This window comes from Podarcis liolepis (genome assembly GCF_965112155.1).
Source record: "Podarcis liolepis genome assembly, chromosome: 8".
In the NCBI taxonomy this organism is placed as follows: domain Eukaryota; kingdom Metazoa; phylum Chordata; class Lepidosauria; order Squamata; family Lacertidae; genus Podarcis; species Podarcis liolepis.
This window is the reverse complement of record NC_139560.1, coordinates 55,005,491-55,027,715: the sequence shown is the minus strand read 5'-3', so window position 1 is coordinate 55,027,715 and position 22,225 is coordinate 55,005,491. Positions and strand designations below refer to the sequence as shown.

Here is a 22,225-nt window from a genome sequence, read left to right as displayed (position 1 = left end):
TGAAGGCAGTATACACTGACTTATTTTGTCCCTATGTCATTTTTGATCAGACAGGTTTTACAGGGTTTTGGAACACTACAAATACCTGAAACACCTGTGACTGGAGATAATAGCAGGATGCACACTATAGGCAAGAATACTTAAGTGTATCGCATTCAGTTGTTGGCGTCAAGAGACAATCACATGCCTCCAGCTGCACTGCCTAAATTATGTATACCAATAGCAATACCTTGAATGTAGCCCAGTAGCAGAAATGCAACCAGTGCAGATCTCTGAGCACAGGTGTTATACATTAACAAGGTCTCACTCCTGTCAGCAATCATGCTTCTGCACTAACTGCAGGCTCCAGATCAAGCTCAAGGGAAGCCCTACATAAAGCACATTGCAGTAATCCAGTCTTGGTTATGGATAGAGCCAATGATCTCCTTGCAGTTGTCAGAGTATGGTGAGGCTTGCAGGTGCAAGACCGGTGTCTGCAATGAAGAATGGGCTGGATGAGTGCCAAACTACTGAAATCAAATCCCAACATGATGGGAGTCCCTGTGGCTGGATGGTTCTTGCCCCTGGAAAGTGGGTAAACTGCCTGTTCTAGATGAGGCTGCATTCTCCCTCAACCAACAATTGTGTAGTTTGATTACCTGAGGTCCAGGTGATATGGAGTACTTCATCAATCACAGCTGTTCCTGAACAGAGATAGTCTGACCACTTCCTAGCAGTATGGTAACTTCCTGTTTGGATTATTGTAAAGTTCTTTACATCAGGCTGCACTGGAAGATGGTCTGGAAGCTACAGCCAGTGCAGAATACTGTACAGTGGCCAGAAGGTTAACTGGTGTTGCCAGCTGCAATCATGTAACACTGATTGTAAAAGATCTACTTGTACTTAAGGGCTGAACTGAAAGTCATTCATGCTGACCTATAAAGTCCCAAATGACTTGGGACCCAAATATGTGAAGAAATGTCTTTCCCTGTATCAGCCTCCTGCTCATGTTGTTAGATCTCAGGAGGGAAGGTGTCTTCTGCTTCCGACCACCAGGAGAAATGCATTATGTGGTGACACAGGATCGTCCCTTCTCCATGGTCATCCTTCCTTATGGAATGCCCTCCCTCTAGAAGCATAAACGTCATCTTGGCACAAGGTAAAGACTGACTTGTTTGCCTGGCTTTTGTAGTATTAGTGTTACTAGTATGGTAGTATTAATGTGAGTATTACTTTTACTACTGCATTAAAATAAGGAGCCTGTTCTGTAGGTCTATGGGTCTTTATGGATTGTAATTTTAAGGATGTACTGTATTGTATGTGAATTGTTTTAAATGTTTTAATTGTGTTGCACCCCACCCTGAATCCTGGGATGAAGGGCAGGCTATAAAGACAGAGCAAATGACTTACACCATCAAATTGCTGTTACCATCTTCAGAAAGCCTGATTAATAAAGTGCTGCTCATTCTAACATGGGCAAGCCTGGGTGATTAGCTAAAGTTTATAGCTGTTAGCACTAAGCCGTTGAGCCAAGAGAAAGGATAGCTCCATCTCAGATTTTCACTCTCATATTTGTAACATGTGCTGGCACTCCTGATTAGCAAGGATTTAGATTTCTCTTGGATTACTTCTGCTGCCAATCTGTAATGTGACATGGCTCACGCAATGAGATAGCTTTCCTTGGAATGACCAGGAATGAAACAGCAGGACTTTCCTTTAACCCTCTCAGTACATGTAGCCATAGCTAAGGATAACGGGACAATTGACGTTATTGCTAAGGATCCCTATACGTGTGTATTAAAAATATTATTTTAATAACATAAGAACAGTTCTGCTGAATCAGACCATCAGGGTCAGCATCCTGTACTCACAGACAGATGCCTATGGGAAACCCACAAACAACACTCCTCTCTTGTACTCCCCAGAAACTGGTATTCAAAGGCATGCTGTTTCTGATACAGTACACTGCCACCATGGCTAGTAGCCACAGATAGCCTTATCCTCCACGAGTTTGTCTGGACTACTTTTAAAGGCATCCAGGTTGGTAGCCTGTGTCTTGTGTTAGTGAATTCCAGAGTGTGATGATGCACTGTTTGAAGAAGTACTTCCTTCCGTCTGTTCTGAATTTTCATACATACAGCTTCATTGGATGGCCTTGGGTTCTAGTATTATGAGACCGGACTTATCCTTGCAGAAACCATACTGGTTCTTCCTCAGCAAGACTTGTCCTATATGTTTAAGTAATGATTTATACCAGTTTGCCTGAAAATATGATTAGCTAACTGACGTGTATTTCCTGAGTTTCCCCCTGGACCGATTCTTTAAGAAATCATGTTACATTTCCAGGTACCAGGTACAGGCGCTGATTTATCTATGTCTGTCTATCCATCCGTCCATAATCCATAAATACATATATACTATTTCAATTTCTTTCATGCTATTGACCATGAGATCCCAGGGCAGGTTACAGCTCTCTCCTGACAAATGTCCTCAACAAGGATGACCAAGATGGTTTCAGTCAGTGCCATGACTGGGCCTGAAGTTGGGCCACTACCACCCTCTCAAGCACTTTGCCCCCAAAGGGGATATTTGCCCCTGGGCATAGTTAATTAATGCTTCTGTAGTTGTGCTGGGTTTTCTTTGCAATTGCCCACTTACATAGATGTTGAATTTTATAGCACTGTAGTCACTGTTCCTAGTTGGTTCAACATCTCACACCAGGTATGGTTACCACTGGAGACTACGTTCAGGGTCATTCCCTTCTGGTCATTTCTAGGACCAACTGTTCTAGGGCACAGTCATTTAGGGGATATATAAAAGTTGCCTCTTTTCTCGTTAGCATAAAAAGATGCTCCTAAACTGCTTTCCTAAGCTATTATTAATTGTCATGTTAGGGGGAAAACATGTCATTTCAAATGTGTGAATGGCAAAGTGACTGCATGGGAGGGGCGTTTGGTCTAGGTGCATACGTCAAGAATCCGACAAATGCTCATAAATTCATACATGATGAGGTATATAACTTTTGTTTTAATGTCTCATTTATCAGTTATGATATGATTAATACTAATAACCAGGGAGATTATAATGTGAGATGTGACCCTGAATGAAAATCAAGCCTGTGATCCAAGTTCACTTACATGCCTGTGTATGTGAAGAGCTCTATCTAAAAGCCAATTTGGGGAAGAAGGAAAAGAATGCTTTCCCTGGGAAGGTTTTATTTCTGAGAAAGCCTTGTTTCCTTTCCAATAATCAACAGAATGTAATGAACGGAATGACTGGAATGATGTTATTTACCTAATGCAGAGAGAGGTGTACTTCACAATACAGCTCTTTAAGAACTTTGCCTTGCAGAAATGGATTGTGTACATCAATCTGAAGAAGGAAGCGTCACATTTTAGCTCACCAGTGAACATTGGGATTGAATATATGTCAGCAAGGATGACTGCCGATATGAAAAAAGTGTTTTATGCTACTGATTAGGGCCCCAATTTGCTGTAACACAAGACTAGCATGCAGCACCTATTATGTGAAGAGAACTCTTTGGAAACAAATGTAATGGATTGTATCGGACAGGCTGAAGTTCTAATCCCACTTGCCAGAGAGTAGGGATTCCATTCAGTTCTCATTTAAAGCCAAATTTACCAAATGTACCATGCGACAACTAAAACACAGCCATAAACTCCAGTTAGCTCAGCTGGTTAAAGCATGGTGTTGATAACGCCAAGGTTGCCAGTTCAATCCCCAGCTGGGCCACCTGCATATTCCTGCATTGCAGGGGTTGGGATAGATGACCCTCAGGGTCCCAACTCTACAATTCTATGATCCTCTGAAATTCACACTCCCAGAATTTTGTGGTGCAGATTTCCAGCCAAACAATGTTTACAAAAATGCACACATCAGGCAGAAATGTGCATAAAGATGAATATATTAGTGAAAATAACATACCTAAATGCATTATATAAGTCTTTAAGCAAACATTCCCCATGAAAATACTTGGGCTGGACACTTAGCTTTTTAAATACCGTAAGTGAATGATTGACTCACAAGAGTTTCCAGAAGTTACAGCAAACAAGTCTCCATCTGATAGCAGTAAAACACAGATGAAAAAAGTTTCCAAATGGCTTAAAAAGAAAAGGACTTTTTTTCCTTACAAAAAAAAATTAATGCAATCTTTGGGTTAGCAAAGAAGCAGGCTTTAAAATCTCCCTTTTGGAGAGATTCCATTCACTTGCAGCATTTGCTGAGCTAGAAGCCTAAGCCACATGGCTCCTTCTTTGCTTGTTCCAGGAAGCAAAACCAAGAAAAAAAACCAAGAAGTTGGGGAGCAGAGGCTAAGGAGAGCCTGTTAAGTCACACTCACTGATAACCTGAGCTCAGGTTAACCCTTTCATGCACACAAGTGTAAGCTTGTATATTACACCATGGCCCTGCCAGAGAAAGTCAGGATTAGGCAAACATTGTATACCTTTATTTTACAACCAGCTAAGCTCATTCATTACAGAAGGCTACTCAGAATGATAAGGTTGGGTGGCCTTCAAAAATCTTGGTTTGATTTTGTTTTGATGAATTAAAGTCCCCATCACAGTTTATTTGTGAACAGCAAAATTTCATTTAAGAATGTTCTAAACAAAAACCCAGTCACAATTACCATGTAGAAGACGCCCCCATGTATAACACGGCCCCTCTTTTTTTGAACCCAAAATTAAGAAATGAATATATATTATTTCTTTTTCCAAAAATGAATTTTTATTGGTTTATCATTATATATACATATAAACAAATACAAAATATAATACATAAATTACATGTGTCATATCCAGTCCATGAATCATACATATATTACATAGTTGTTGTTGTTTTATATATATATATATATATATATATATATATATATATATACACACACACACACACACACACACACACACTGGTTTCTCTTCAGATCGTATAAATCTTTCGCCTTTTACTAAAGAAATGAATATTTTAAAGATCAAACAGAACAACTTTGAGCTGGGGAGGTCTCCCAAAGTTAAGGTTGCCATATTTCAAGAGCTCGAACCCGAGCCCAGCCCACCCACATCAGAGCCAGAGCCCCTGTGCATTCACCATCCGTGTATAAGATGACTCCCAATTTTTTACTTGAATATTTTAGCAAAAACCATAATCTTATATGCAGAGAAATACAGTAACTATGCCATGCAGCTAATTATATATATCTATTATAAATATTATATCTGAATACATCTACACCTTTACTGCTGCAGTACAAAATGGCAACTTAACTTCATCAACATTTTCCTGTTTAATTGTTAAAAAGTGTCATCTATAAATCCCCCCATCTAATAATCCTTTCAGAAGACTTAACAATATCCCCAGTGATTTAGGGTGTTTTTTATTATTATTAAAAAAATATATTATTGAGGGCTGAGCTCTTGGAGAAGCAATGACACAAATAGCTCAAGTGAACTGCGACACCTCTGTGGACAGTCTTCTCAGAGATGACAGTTCTGAAATACAATTATCAGTGTGATCTGCTTAAGAATTCATCATCAGTTCCTGCCTTCTGAAGACTAAAAAAGAGAGGGAGAGACATACAAAGAAAAAGAGGTGATAAGAAGGCATCATTTTCTTCCAGCCTCATAACTGTAAATTGAAGAAAATTATTTTCTTTGCCTGCAGCTCATTGGCATATAGGCAGCATTATATTATAATTTCATAAGCATAAATCCTTTGAATAAATTTCAGAAGAATAACTGAATTAGAAATGCAAGTAAAGTATCTAAAAAACTTAACTGTACTAGGCAGCAAGAACGGGATGCCAATACAACTAGCAGAAGGGAATTTGCTGGTGAGTTCCTCATCTTTTGTCATGGAAAATTACCCACCAATATAGCCTGATTCCACTGAGGTAAAATTTAAAAAGAGGAATGTTAGCTAAAAATTCAGCTGCCAGCTTATCACCTCCTTATTGTTTCCTCATTAAAATTAGGAATGCAACAGGCTTGAGGCTTTTTATTATTATTATTATTATTATTATTATTATTATTATTAAATTGGTTTATTCATTTTATTGTTGTTGCTGCTGCTGTTACCTTGAGATATGGTTGATAAGAAGGTCTTTCCAACAGCACCCTTGCAAAAATCAGTTATTTATTTGCACATCAGTTTGCCAAGCATTCCTTTAATATGAAGCCTGGATGATTTCTCTACAGTTGGGGTGAGGAACTTTAGGCCTTCCAGATATTATTAGACTCTCACTCCCATTAGCCCCAAGCAGTCTGACCAATGGTCAAGGATAATGGGACTTGGAATCCAGTAATATCTGAGGGAACTCAGACCCCTCTCTACTTTTCAGGCCTAGCTGTAAATTAATGAATCAATCCACATATTAATGCAACCGGCGTTTGACTTAAGACAGCTATCAGTAGCTGGACAGTTGACGGCTTATGTGTTGGAGACTCAAGTCCATGAAACTTGCAGGGTTACCTTTGCCAAATCAGTATCTCTCACAGCTTTGTTGAAAAAATAAATAATGTAAAGTCGCAGGGTTTGTTTGTTTGTTTTTTAAAAAGAGAGCCATGGGCAGCAACCAGCAAATAACCTAGACAACCAAGACGGTTGTGTCCGGCGGAGAGAAGGAAGAGTGAATGAATGTTGGCTGAGGTAAAAGCGAAGAGGCCTTAGAACTGCACGCTCACTGAGGAGAATAAGCACATTTAGATGTGAGTGAAACATCGTGTGATATTCTCTTGCATGAGGTGCTGCTGCTGTTGAGGGAGATATAGTAATCGGTAAGGTGTGATAGAGACACCTGAGGTTTTTGAGAGAGCAGCTGAGACCCAGTGTGTGCTGCCTCAGAAAACCTGACGTAAGTATACACATAGATAGGAGTCCTATGGGCAGTGTCAGGCCTGGTCCATCAAATCTACTGAGAAGGGATTTTGCAGTGCATAGTGTACAGCCATGGCTCCTCTTCTTCTTTTTAAAGCTTTATTTGTCATTTTTTATGTTTTTTAAAAGTGCATTTGAACATCCTAGGACATAAACAGTGGTGATAATGTTGAAGCCTGTGGGACACTGTAGGTCAACTTCCAAGTGGCAGAACAATATTCCCCAATTATTTCAGCTCTGCTGATGCCCCACAGAAAGAACTGTAGATGTTATGAGAGAAGCACAGAATTCCATAATAGATTCTCTTCATAAATATAGTTTGGGGAGTGGGAAGGCACTTGCAGGTGATAGCGACTGAGAACAGGGGCTATTTAATTCTACTCTATAAATGCCCCTGCAGCTTAAGTCCTCCCACAGGCAGCATCCTAAATTATACGTAAATATGGCCCAGTAGGCATTTTCTGAGGAGAATCAGATGGTCATGGCAGGGATTCAGCATCTGCTGATCCTCCTACACAAGCAACATTTGGTCTATGCCTGCCCACCATCTCTGCAATGCATTGTTGCATTATGTTGTAAAGTGCCCTGTAGATTATTTATCTTGGTGATAAATAATAATAGTTGGGATCACACATTTGCCAACAAAATGTCGAGTTCCACCTCTATCTGGAGCCAATCCAGATAACCCAAGCAAGGTATTGCAAATAATTTGGTGATTTACTGTCTCAAATGCCAGAATTGGCATTGATTTCGTCCATTTACAAGTGCTTTCCTGATTTGCAAACCAGTTACTGCCTCCTCCAAGGACCTTGGAATCTCTCTTGCAAGGATTCAGGTTATATAAGCTGAGTGAATATACAGTGGTACCTCAGGTTAAGAACTTAATTCGTTGTGGAGGTCTGTTCTTAACCTGAAACTGTTATTAACCTGAGGTACCACTTTAGCTAATGGGGCCTCCCACTGCTGCTGCACAATTTATGTTCTCATCCTGAAGCAAAGTTCTTAACACAAGGTACTATTTTTGGGTTAGCGGAGTCTGTAACCTGAAGCGTCTGTAACCCGAGGTACCACTGTATTGAACAGGAGAGGCGGATCAATCTCCTTTCCCTTCCTCCCCCACAACAAACACTCTCTGAGGTGAGTGGGGCTGAGAGACTTCAAAGAAGTGTGACTGGCCCAAGGTCACCCAGCAGCTGCATGTGGAGGAGCGAAGACGCGAACCCGGTTCCCCAGATTATGAGACTACCGCTCTTAACCACTACACCACACTGGCTGGTAGGAGGAGAAACTTGATGGCCTTCTTGAGGGACATGTTCACCAGGCAGCAGCTCTGGAAACTTTATGACAGCCATTGGTACCAGGTAGCAGCACATGACTTCCTAAACTAAAGAATTATCAGCAATGTCCTAGATGGAACCGCTTGTAACTCCCTTCTCTGACTGGTGGGGGAAGCTGAGCAGGGAGCCAGCATCTGATCGCAGATATCTTTGGCCTGTAAGTTACCAACCCATTCAGTGAATATTTAGAAAACAGGCACCCACAGAGCCATTTTAATTCCCTAGACATGAGTCCATTATTGCTTGCTTGAAAACTTCTTTAGGGTGGTATTTGAGCTGTGATTTGATATCTGTTTTCATGCTCTGATGCTTGCTTTTGATTTTACCAAACTGCTTTTATTGTATTTAATGGTATGTGATTTATTATATTTCACCTTGAGACATTTTCTGGAAAAGTGGTTGGTAAATAAATGAGTGAGTGAGTTATACGGCTACTGACTAAATCAGCTCAGGGTCTGATTTGGTGCCATGTGTTAGGATATTTCCGTTCCACCTTAAAAGGGAGCAGGCTTTGTAAGTCACATAGTCTGCGCATGTCCTATTCACAGGATGTTTATGTTTGCTGTTCCTTTCGATTTTGCAGTCGGTCGAAGACACTGACTCAGAACGGTCATGTTTTCCTTTGTTCTGTTCAACGCTAAATAAAGTCTGTAAATATGCTCTAAATATGCTCTTCTGCGGTGCAGCTTTCTGGCTGTGTTTTCTGCTGATAAAAGGTGTGCACGAGCCTGAGATGGCAGTCTATTTCTGAGGCTTCGTGTCGCTAATTGCTGGATCTGTGTGACTATGGGAGATCGATGGATGTCCGTCAGACGGCTTGGGGCCATGATGGACTATATCTCTCTGGCAGTATTCCCAACAACCATGTTCCTGGTGCTGTTGGTCCAGAGAAGACACACAATTATCTTTACTGAAGAAAGTATTGTATCAGTCCTAATCTGGTTGAGTTGAGTCTTGTCCAAATTCAAAATAAACTAAATTAATTCTGCATATTTTTTTCTTCTTAAAATTTGAAAGCAATTGTGAACTTTAAATGTTCACATTTATTATAGAGCAAAGTGGGCAACTGCAATGACAAATGAGAAGGTTTTTTTCCTTGTGTATTGAAAGCTAGCCATTCTGACCTTAGCTTTAATGCTTAAAGCCAATTCAATGGTTCTAAGAAAGATTAAATATGAGACACTCATCTGAAGTGGACGGTGCATGTTCTTCTGTTGTAGTGGCAAGAGTGCACATGGCTCTTATTTTGATGAAGTTCAGAAGCAGGTGGAAAGGAAGCACGGCACAATTGTGCTTCCTCTTTTGCTGCTTCTTTGGAAGAGCTGAAGCATCTGTAAATATATAATGGAGGAAGGAGGTAATTTGCAAGAACAAATGAGAAACCTTTTCCTTTTAGCAATGTGGGCGAGTCACCACAATTTTCACTTGCACATATTGTATATGCATGGAGCACACACACAGGAGCTCATATGGCTGAACATAGATGGTAGCCAATCCTTTTTATATGCTATAATTAAGGGATTTCTCGAATGTGTGGGGGAGGGATGGCTCATCAACCTTCCTCTCTCCAGCACCCAGGGCAGAATTACAGATTTTGATAAGAGGTGTGTGCTTTCACATAAGCATTGTGATTTGCAACTGTGAATGTTGCTTTCTTTGTTGTCATTGTCACTTTTTTTCATCAATTTAATTAGATACAATTTGTCTCAGCTTTTCCCGTGCAGCATTTGTTTACCTACTCATCAAGACCGACACAGGCCAATTAGTGTAGTGTAATTGTTTAACCTAGTCAGTGTGAGCCTGTACTGGATAGTATGTGCTGCTCCTTGAAAAGTGTGGAGAGGGCGGGGGGGGGGGGAGAGGGAGAGAGATGCAAGAAAGAAATGAACGAATGTTAATAGGCCTTTCAGTGATATGAGGTTCTTAAAGCATCGCTGACATGATACACTACAAACACAAGTCCCACAGATATGCCACCAGCCCTTTATTTCTTCTTCACTGTCACCACAATCAATTTCCTAAGCACATTCTTCAAGTCCATTATAACCAAAGTGCTCAATGGCATAATCTCCTCTTCAGGATGCCCACCAAGAGCAAAGAAGCCATGGAAAATAAGAGGCGGGAGGGGGGGTGCTATATCCTAGAGGTGTGTAGACTGAATTATGAGATGAATCAAGGTGATTTGGGGAAGGTTCTTACGTTTTGGATTGTCATGTTAATAAATAAGGCTCTGTGGCATCAGTTGTCCAAAAAATACACTTCCTCCCTCCCCCATCCTACCCCCCCATGAGAAAAGGGGGGGGGAGCCCAAGTTGACTGGGGAAATGCCCAGAGCTCAGAAGTGAAGGGGGTGGAGACATGGAGAGAATCTTTTGTTTTGTCAGACAGGCCTAGCTTTTAATCACAGTGAATTATCTCCCCAGGGCAATCCTTTCACAGTCGAGGAATTAAAAACTGAGTTTGTTTTTCAGATGGTACAATGCCATCCTCTCTTCAAGTCTATTGACAGATCTCCATTGTATCACCAAAATTCCATGGGTGTAGGACAGAAGCCCCCCCCCCCCCCCGCCAACAATTGTTGGGGTAACAGGTTCCTTGCATGGGGGTTTGTGTATGTGATCTTTCCCCCACCCCCGTCTTTCCTGAGGAGCCATGCTCTTTTCTTCTTCTTTTTTCATATATTGCCACCTTCACCCACATTGATTCCTAGGCTGGATTTAGACACATAAAATAAATATTTCAGTTAAATGTGTTGTAAATTTAAACAGGGAAAACAGGTAGAGACGAATAGAACTCCACAACGCCATCTGGTGGCACAATGTTATATCGCATATGCAAAACTTATAAATCGCTTTTTCTTTACCAGTCTAGCTGAGTTCCTATTGTACCCATCCAAAATGGGAAAGTCTCTTGAAGGACCAGCATTGCAACTGTTATTCAAAAATTTAGCAGGCTTCATTCCCTCAGAACAGGTGACCATGCCTGCAATTTGGATCCAATTCTGACAGAAAATGAAAAGACCTTGTTTTAAAAGTCAAGCTTTAGGGTTTCCTGCATGAAAACTACTGGGCGTGTCTGTGTAATATTTGGTAGGCTTAATCCACTCTGAGGGAGCTATTATGCCTGAACATTTTATGCACCTTGGTGAAAATGAAACAAGTTACCAGCCATTTTTAGATTCCCATTTTAGAGTGGATGGGCAAGAAATAGCTTTGTTTTAACATACTGTACTTTTGTTCCTATAGAACCAGTAAAACTGAAAAGATGCAGAGCATTACAGACAAGGCTTGTTCTTACAGCTGTCCCTGAACACCAGTTGCTAAGAGTCGCAAGTGGGGAGAGAGCTGCTGTATTCAGTTCTTGCTTGTGGGCTTCCAATGGGCATTTGGTTGGCCACTGTGAGAACAGGCTGTTGTATAAGATAGGCCTTTGGCCTGGTTCAGCAGGTCTCCTCTTACATTTTTAAGATTTAACTTTATAGTCAAACTGGTAAATGTATGAAGAATACAACCAGAGCACACCTATTTAACACTACTCTGCAGTGGGGTTGTCTCTAAACCCTCTCTTCTTCTCTTTGTCTATTTCCATAAGCAATTTATTTCCTTTCCCCTGAATGTCTTTCGGAATTCAACTGTATGTTTCTTCCCCCCCCCCCATAATTTCATTCCTTCCCCCTTCCTTGATCCCTGGTGTAAGATTTTTCACTGCTTCCTCCTCAGTATAAGGGTTTCACTGTGGGTCAGCATCCCCTCAGGTGTCAGTTTGCATTTTTTGGTGAAGGAAGTATTGATCTGATATGGAGAGATCTTTCCTATTCTAATTGATTCAGGAGGATTCTGGAAGCTTCTCTGTGTGATACAAACTAGTGCAAACTGGAGGTTTCTACCCGACAAGCAAGTTTCTATTCTGCCGAAAAAACAGACAGAAAGTTCCTGATGTTTGGCCTTTTCCTTTGTAGAAGCTGAATAGCTTGTTTGGACTAGTTCTGTTATCTCTTTCACTCAAGGTCATGCTGACTATAATAATAGGCCAGAAGGAGCCCGACTTTCTACTTTCTGTCTTCCTTTTCTCCTGGTGTGGTATTCTTAGTATTAAGGTTTTAGTCTTCTTATAAGTTTAGGTTAAGTCTGCTGCCGCTGGATTTCCTATGGACAGTGCCAATCCTGAATAGATGGATTAGATAAGGTCCCTTATTCCTCCAGGACCTTTCTCACCAAAGAGCACCCACACTTATCAAGTATTATGTCCACTCATTTTTAGTTACAGAACCCCTCATAATTCTGTTCCTCTATTCATGAATTAACTTCACTCATTAGTTAACTAAATCCCCACCTGTAACCAGTTAGTTCCCTATCCATTGTTATTTTGTGGGTCTCGTTTGCTATAGAGTCATACTGTCTCTAGCTTCAATTGCTCTCAGTAGTGCACTGAGCCTTGCTCTGCCTCCTCTGCTGATCGCCTCCTCACACCTGACATTCTCCCATCTTCCTTCACTGATGGTTCCAGCTGTGACAAAAATAGCTAGTCAGACCACCTGCAAAAGCAGAAACTTTACACCTGACTTCTGAGTTCTCTTTCAGGACCACAGCTTGATGCTACTGTTCTGCCTATCTAGCATAGGGATGTGGGGAGACTTGTGTTTCTCCAGCTGTTGTTGGACTATAGCTCCAAACATTACTGACCATTAGCCATGCTGGTTGGTGCTGATGGGTGAGCAACAACATCTGGAGGGCTGCAGACTCTCCATCCCTGGTATGGGGAGATCCATTTGCATTCAGCTACTACTCTTATTCCCATATGTGCCTGTGTAAGAGACAGTCAGTATGTGACAACATATCACTTTCTCCTTTAAACTAGCCTGTGTAAAATACCAGAGTTTCCTCCACTAAGTGAATTCAGCAAAGGATACATGGAAATATCCTAGCAGGTAATCACAACTTCTAATGACTTCACAAACCCCTGCTACATGACCCTAAGGCATTTCTGCGCCTTGCAGTGTTTCTCTTCCTGGTGAGCTTTCTTCTGAAAAACACTTAAGCAAAGAAATTATTCTGTCAAAGTACAATTGAACTCTGTGAGGACAAAAATAAAGAGAAATGATTTGCTCTTGCAGTAGCAATGGGATACTACAGTAGCCGAACAAGGGGCTATTGGAATAACCTCTCACAACCCCAGTAAAAAAGGAAAAGATTGATATGGGTACAAGTACACATACAATTCATATGAGTAATCTTACTTTGGGAGAACCAGTTGTGGCTGTATTTGAAATATGAAGTTGGGTATCCATTAGACATGTAGGGCAATAGTCCCAGATGCAGATCCTGAAAGGAGTCTAACACAAACAACATTTGAACTGAATTAACCCTAGAATTGGCTTCTTGGTGCCACCTTCACCTGCTCGCATGTGCTAGGCCTAGTTGCTGATTGTAGCCAGTACAGGGACAGTACAGGCACATCCACCTAAAGGACAAGGTAAGTGCCCTAGCAATGACAGGATTCTGTGACAACTGAAACACAAAGTTTCAGATAAGCATGCGTTGGTGACATTTCAATGCTTCTTGACAAATGCAGAAAGCTTGGTTATCAAATTAAACAGCAAGCCATTGCGTGGCTAAGAGCATTACCACAAAACCATTTTACATGATCCAGGAAAAGCTGATGATTTTCTTACCAGAGTGAGGCCGGCTCTAGCTCATTTCAGTCTTCTTGGGCCCAATGCAAAACAGACTTCCATTATTTGTCATAGTGCCTCCACATAACAGTAGAAATGGGAAGTATTTTAAAATGAAAGGAGAATCAGACAAGGGAGGAAAATACCTTTTCTTCCTCCCTTTCCCCCTATTTTTCTTTCTTCTTTAAAAATCATATCGATGTTGTGATTAACTTGCATTCTACAGCATAGCTGATGTGACAGTCAACCAAATTAATCCCATTATGCAAAATCTAGTTCACAAGTGGTTTTGCTTCTCTCTCCCTCTCCACCCCCCTTTTTTGCAAAATTATGTCAATTTTCCCATAAATTGGAAAGACCATGTCAGCTTTCTGTATTGCAAGTAGACACTACACAGTGCTGTATGTCTATATTCCTTTAATGCAGAAAGATACAAATTTTAGCTCAGTGGCACAAATTAAGATTCATAAGTTTTGTGCTGATGTTTCTGTTTACATGCAGCTTGTATGAGAATTGCCATTAGGTTGTGCATTCATTTTAATTCTCCTCTCTTGCATCATCCCAACCACAGGGAGAAAAAGGCGTTTAAAACATTTTGCACAGGCAAAATGTGCTAGGAGCTGCTGACTCCTTTTCCAACTCACCTTACTCAAAGATTTCCTTGCACATTAAAGGACAAATCGGCTTAATTGCTTAATTAACTTCCAATAGGAACCCTTTTAAATATTTGTAGAAATAAACAGTATATGTAGCTCTCCACTTAGTGCAAGACGGCAAACTACTCTCACCCGCTGCTTCATTCCACCCACACTACTGTTCTCATGACTAGATTTGGCCCTTTTGTAGGTGGCCAGAGCTGAATTCTCTATATCCCAGCCAACCTGTCAAATTAAAGCCTTTTCTGCTGTGTGTTAGACAGAAGTGATGCGGAAGGTTAAAGCACTGTAGCCTTTTGTCACCAATGCATTAGGCCTCCAACATCTGCTCACTGGACTCAACAAACGGCAGCTCACTCTGTTAGAATGTAGCATCTTCAACGCAGATGTTAACTGTCACTTTTAACAAAGCATCTATGGTATTTTAAGGTACACAAAAACCTACATAGCTATTAAATCTTCTTGAAGTGGTTTGTTTGGAAGGCCTTTTGTTTTTTTAAGGTGGTTTTTTTTTTAGTCCTAGTAAATTTGTGTGTTTGTGCGTGTGTGCACATGCTTTAGATTCATTAGACATGTGTCAAGTTGTCAGCATCCAACTGTATGCATTTGTGTCCACCTTGTGAACAACAGAACATTGAAAACAACAGAACATTCTCCCATGAATGTTCACTTCTTGGCAGCTCTGAGATAAATTTTGAGCAGTTGCTATTCTTGTTGATAGTTTTATTTATTTTGTTTTTAAAGGAGTTATTTTTTGTAAAGATTCTGACACTTTCTGTCATGTCGTACAGTTCTTATCTTGGGGTCAAAAAGGAATATTCTACAGATCAGATATATGTGTGTCTCTATCTATCTGCCTTCTGCTATGAAGAATATCTCTTGCCAGTTTTGAACAGTGGGCTGCTTCACACATCACAGAATGAGCATGTACTGTGTGCTTTGTAAGGAAAAAATAGTACCACTAGGTGGAGATGTATCCTATAACTGAGAGGTACATTTGGGATGGGGAACCCTAGAAACAAGAGACCTACAATGACCCTTGTGGCCACAGTATGGACTAAAGGACAGAAAGGGAATGGGAAGTGGGCTGGACCACAGTTCTTCATAACATTGCCTGTCTCCAATTGCAGAGGGCAACATTGCTGCCAGAGACAGAGGCAGCAAAATCAAGTCTGTTCCTTTCCCTTGTCTGCAGGTATCTCATGTTCCATTGAGAAGCCCATTAGAGTGGTCAAAGTCCAGCTGTAGCCATGGTTTCCTTTGCACTGACTTCTTTCTTCTGAACTGGTCTTGGCTGGTAAGTTCAAAGCACTTAAATAATACCTGCCTAGAGGATATCACATACATTTTGTTGCACATCATTGTGACGGTTTTCTATCTTATGAAATATATTTGGTCTACCTATAAATGTACCGCATTATTAATTAAACATGTGCCTGCCATACACGTTTATTACACATAGGTTGAAAATGTAGAAGGAATAAAGGAAATTGATCATGATCCAGCGCTCCTTCCATCTGTTCAACTTTCTGCACCTTCATTATATCCATGTCAGAGATCATTACATCCTTTATGTGCCTTACACACATACACACACAGTGTGGTACAGAAGATTATGTCTGTATCTAGGTATGTCTGTTTCTTTTTTGCTTTATATTCCTCATTGCCCTACTCGTTTGCTAGACAATTGCACACCTGCGCAAAAAGTATGATTCACAGCAGACACACAAGATATATGGACATCTGGCATTGTGTATTAGATCAACTGGGCAATGCTCAAACCATAGACCATTTAATTGTCCACCACTGGTTTATAGTATGCACAGTCCTTGATCACAAGAATGTCTGTATATCCACTAAAATGCCAATTAGTGCTGCACCACGTAGGTGTGAAGCCTGCAGTAGACTTTGTGGCAGGAGTGCCAGCTTGGCCCCACAACTGTGAGTGCTGTGCACTGTACATGGCCCTGGCATCAAAATTTGCCTGGCCCCTTCAAGGGGAATTTTGTGGATGCTCAGACACCCCAGGGAGTTGGCACCCATGCTTTGTGCACTTCTTAATATTACCTAGCCAAAGGAGTTAAGAATAAGGAGAAAGCAAAATGGAAAGACTCCTCCAAGGCATTGTGGAAGGGAAAGGAAGAGCTCCCAGCAGACTGCTTGTACTACAGACTTCTTTCCAATGTTTGAATGTCTGCACTTGCTTGCTGGTTACAGGTAACGTCATTCAGACGTTGATAGTGTGGATTTGTTAATGTAGCCATGCTTCCTGTCATTCGAGCCATTTGGACAGAAGAAATCTGCACAAAACAGTGCTTATGAATTTCCTTGATTTCTTTGTGAAATAATGTGGATAGAAAGAGGGAAGGAAGGAAATGCATACAGTTTAATTTTCCACTTTCCTTACAAATGCATGTTACATATCCTGATTGACTGCCTAGGCTACACCTGTGCAGCAGATGGGGGATACTTACATCAGGGTAGGGCCTCCAGTTTACTTTCACCATCAGGGATTCCATTGTACAAGGATTCGTGCAGCAACTTGGGATTGACTGCAGCTGTAGAATCAGCCAGTCTGGAATACTACGAACATCTCCACGTGCATATTAAACCTACAACTTATTGGCTGTTATTTGCTTGAGACTCTAAACATGAATTCTGCCAACTATCACATTATCATGCCAGACAAGATGCAAACCTGAACCATATGGATGGGGAAAGGGACCCTTTTGCTTCCATCCTGCTGCCTTGCCTCTCTCTAGCTCATTGCATGCTCTAAGTTTTTAAATGGACTGACTATTTCCACATGGCATCAGGAGGTGGGGGCAAGGGGAAGCTATTTGGAAAAGTGAGTGTTTCCTTTTTAAACAAGCAAAACTGTGAACAATAACATACCCACTGTTTCCTCATCAAACATAAGGCTTTGCAAAAAGTTGTAATAAAATAAATGGAAAACATTTAAAAATCTGTGCTGCAGATTTAGCCAAAATTGTGCAGAGCTGCAGATGCCCTCTGCCTCAGGGAATGACTAGTGTAGATGCTTTTCGAGGCCTTGTTAATGTGGCAACAAAAAGCATTTTTTTCCTTGCTAACATTCTACTAGTCTTGTTTTCGTGGTAATTGTATACTAAATAGTTCCCACATAAAGTGAACCATTTCACCTGTATACTCATTTCTGCTGCTATTGCTGTTGCCGGTTGTGTTGCAAAGAGGTGTTTCTCCTCTTCCTTGAGTGTTTGTATGAACCAAAAACCAGATGTCATAGATAGATAGATAGATAGATAGATAGATAGATAGATAGATAGATAGATAGATATTGATATGGACACATTGACTGCTCTGGGTCCCCCCCCCCCAGCCCTATTGAGCAGATCTGGGAAGGGTGTATTGTGTACATGGATCAGTTCCATTGCACAGGTGAAAAGCCTTGTGCTAGTGGCTGTTTGGCTTGCTTGCTTAGAATCGTAGAATTGTAGAGTTGGAAAGGAACCCAGGGGTCATCTAGTCCAACCCCCAATCCATCTAGTCCAACCCCAGGAATATGCAGGTGGCTTCACATAGGTGCATAGAATTTGGAGACATGGGACAAATGTATAAGAAAGGGTGGTCTGAGTACTGAAGGATAAACAGAAGGCAAACTGAACAAAGGCCACCAAACTCTTTCTAACGTTCAGAGAACTTGGGTGGTATTCAACTAAGCTTTACTCAGAGTAGACCCATTGAAATTAATGAACCCAACTTAGTTGTGTTCATTAATTTCAATTGGCCACTCTGAGTTCTTCTTCTTTGACGATCACTTGTAGCCGAGTAAGATTGTCTTCCATGAATATGGTCTTAACAGCATGTCCATAGGTGACTGTGGAGGCCAGTTCTGGATCCACACATCCTTCCACATAGGGAGCATAGGTTTCCAGGTAGGAGTTGATCATGGTGAGGATTTGCCAAACATGCCTTCCTCTTAGCTCGTTTCTCCCCTTTGTCCCGAGTTCATGCTTCTTCAAAGTCCATGACACCTTTGGTAGAGGCTATTCTCCAACTGGAGCGCTCGCAGGCCAGTGTTTCCCAGTTGTCAGTGTTTATACACACTGAGAGTGTCTTTAAACCTCTTTTTTTGTCCAGCAATTATGCTTTCCATTCTTTCCTCCTTAAGAGGAGGTGCTTTGGAAGACAATAATCAGACAGCCGACTAATCCAACGAAGTTGATGTTGAAGAGTCATTGCTTCAACACTGGTGATCTTTGCTTCTTCCAGTACACTGACATTAGTTCGCCTGTCTTCCCAAGTGATATGGGGAAAAATTTGGAGACACCTTTGATGGAATATTTTGAGGAGCTGGAGATTGTGTTTATAAGTGGTCTGTGTTTCACAAACGTACAGTAAATTTGGTAGTATAATAGCTTTGTAAACAAGCTAAAATCTCACCCAATACTCTCAAATTACAATACTTGGAGAGAGGGCTTTTGAATGGTTACAACTAGCACCGTGCTCTCACTGCATTTCACTCTTTTGTTAGGGGTAGTATTCAGTTAAGGCCAGCAGTCTGCAGCTGTTAGGGAGAGCTGGAAATTAACTGGCAGGCAGAGTCCAATCCCAGATCAAAGAATAAGAATGGTCAGAAAGAGGTCTTTCAGTACCCTGGACAGGTCAGAGTGAACAAACGCATTGTTCCGAAGAGTGCTTGGTTTCGTGTGTGTGTGTGTGTGTGTGTGTGTGTGGTAGAGAATATGTGGTCCTACTGATGTTGCTAGACTACAACTCCCCGCATCCCCAATCATTGGCCATGCTGGTGCAGGACTGATGGAAGCAGAGGCCAACAATATCTGGAGAGACACAGTTTTCCCATCATTGGACCACCATTGCAGAAGTGGAAGGGGGATATTTTGTAGGGATAATCCTCTGGCCTGGAGCCTAGTACTTCAGTTGTGTCTGCTATTCATAACCTGCACTAGTCGATAGACTGAGCAATGTTTGTCCCTGGCGGTAGGGAGAAATAGGTCTCTTGGTAGATCAAAGTCTCTGGAGATGCTGGCTCAGAACCTGCAGTTTTTGGCTTTAGGCTTAGATTGCAGATCCACATCCAGTGCTCATGCTACCTACACCACAAACTATTATTGCTTAGATGGTCCTTATCCCTGTTTGCGCAGGATGCCATTCATAGTGGACTCATGATAAATGGGGTGAAATGACCTGAACTTCCTCTTCTAGTTGGAGGCGCTGGTTGGAGGCGAGACTAAGAAGCAAGCACTCCATCCAGGCATAAATGTTCATGGTCAACAGAGATACAGTGCACAAAAAGTTTTTAATTACAATATAAATATCAAAATGGGGATATGGATTAGAATCTTGTAGATAATTCTTATATAATGAACTGCCAGTAATATGTGGTTTGTGGTCAACAAATGAAAAGACTGCATTCACACAGAGTTGATCTGATACAAGGAAACTATTCCCCTTGGAAGAATGGAAGGTTAGGGATTAGGAAAGGAAAGCTGTAGAAGAAGAGCCAAGGACAAATTGCAAAGCGAAGATACAAGGCACCAAGGCATAGCTATTCTGTCTACTGGAAAATCTTCTCCAATAATATCTTTAACTGCTCTGATTTTGTCATATTTTTCCCATCTGTTCTCAAACTTTAAATTGCAACCACAAAAGGTGCCTTTTTTAACAAATAAAAAATGAAAACATTGCTTCTAGCTATGCAAAATTTTGCACCAGACAGTACATTCAGCACTTGTGCAGTAAAAATCAAATTGTACAGAACACACCCACACCTGGGCAATACATCATTTCCCCATATGTAAATATATATACATACAAACATATGCATCTCTTTTTCTCCCCCCTTCACCCTCTTTCTCTCTCACACACACTTACCATAGTGCATTCCTCAAATGACTTGCAGCTAAATTTGAAAAACAAGTGAAGCATGTCTCATACTTGGGAGATATGCCTAAAAACCAAGGAAAATTTATTTTTTACATTCACTGCCAGATATTGCAGTGCTACAAGGCTATATGTAGATAGGGAATAATGTGCAGCTTATCATGTCAATGATAGATTTCACCATGCCATTTAAGATATAAATCATTAATACAAGTCATGAATTTTCTGTTTAGAACACATGCCTTTTTAAAAAAATAACTCCAACATAAAGGAACATGAAAAACCTTGGCATATAAGACCCATATAGAAGATACTGTATTGAACACCAAGCAAGATATTCTGTTTACAGGAACAGAAAGCAAGAAATGCCTCGTTCCCTGTAACTTCACTTCTCACAGTGAGGGAACCAACAGAAGGTTCTCAGAGCTGGATCTTGGTGGCCAGGCTGAACAATGGGGTTGGAGATGCTCCTTTTCAGGTAAACAGGAAGAAACTAAAGAAAGGCCAAGGCAACAAAGAAAAGACTATGGTGCTGGTTCAGAACCATGGTTAGCGGTCCTTCAGCAAAGGCAGAAGAAAGGTGTCTTGCAGCAATTATAGAGCTTTTATACTCTGGGTTAAGGAGTCAAGATATACATCCTGCCCCATGAGTGCTGCATCTGGCCAGTTTAAGGGATGGTTCATTTCCTGCAACCATTGGCTGCTTCTAGGCTTCAGGATCTTGATTTTTGGAGACTGTTTGGAGAAAGTCCCTCAGGTATTTCCTGATCCTTTTAGAAGTGTTTGTCCCAGTCACCCGAGTCGGGGGGCAGCAGAGTCTTCATGGGATTCATGGGACAATATGCAGGCTCTGGTGCAAGTGGATTCACATAGGAAGGACCGGTCAGGGTGTGTGTGTCTCTCCATCTCCCCCTATGGACTACAATTGCAGAAGGACTCTGCAACTAGGGATTCCTGGTCTGAAACCATGACAATTATACCTAGCAGGCAAATGATATTCCCAAATCTGCCACCTGAGTCAAGGTGCCTTACTCAGTCTAATATAACCAGGGAGAGATGTGGGTGAAAGAACCAAGAGTGAGCTGCTTTAGTGAATCAATTGGAGATGAAGATAACATTAGGAGATTAGTGCAGCTGAGGTACTAATGAGATAATGCAAATGTGAGGATTTGAAAGGCTAATCGCACATCTCTCAAAATTGTGGGAAGAGGTCATGGGCAAAAAATGTCCTAAAAGCTGAGACTGCTTAGCCAGTGAATGCAGGAAACAGGAGCTGTGCAGATCCTCTTCTCTCACACACAATCTGTGTGGTAGGAGCTGTACAGTAGTGCAGTTTGTCCCTCACACAAATAGGTCAGGGAATTCCAGGTAAGGCATAGTGCATTGTCATTACCTTTGTTGCTCCCACTCCTGAACTGGGAGATGTGCACTGATAGTGTCAAACTGACCAGTGCAATGTGCAGAACTATTGTGAATCTTTATGTTAATGAATTCATTTGACATATATAGAAGATCATTTCAGCAGGCTGTGTAACATCTGCAAAATTCTGTTAGAGATATGGCCCTTGTTTAACACACACACACACACACACACACACACACACACACACAGACTCTTCAGTGGTTGAAATGGAAGGAAATGGTGGAAGGAAGAAACAGAATCTTCCAAATGCCCCCATAAAAAGGTAAAGGGACCCCTGACCATTAGGTCCAGTCGTGGCCGACTCGGGGGTTGCGGCGCTCATCTCGCTTTATTGGCCGAGGGAGCCAGCGTACAGCTTCCGGGTCATGTGGCCAGCATGACTAAG

The 22,225-nt window shown here is 41.3% G+C and overlaps 1 long non-coding RNA gene across 1 annotated transcript in view; it reads left to right on the top strand.

The window, feature by feature from the left end:
• Window positions 1–6,204: 6,204 nt before the first annotated feature.
• LOC310714013 overlaps window positions 6,205–22,225 on the top strand; it is a 134,122-nt gene continuing 118,101 nt past the window's right edge. The window contains exons 1-2 of the long non-coding RNA XR_014529515.1: window positions 6,205–6,847; window positions 15,730–15,831. This is a non-coding gene — a long non-coding RNA (uncharacterized lncRNA). The remainder of the gene's footprint in view (window positions 6,848–15,729; window positions 15,832–22,225) is intronic.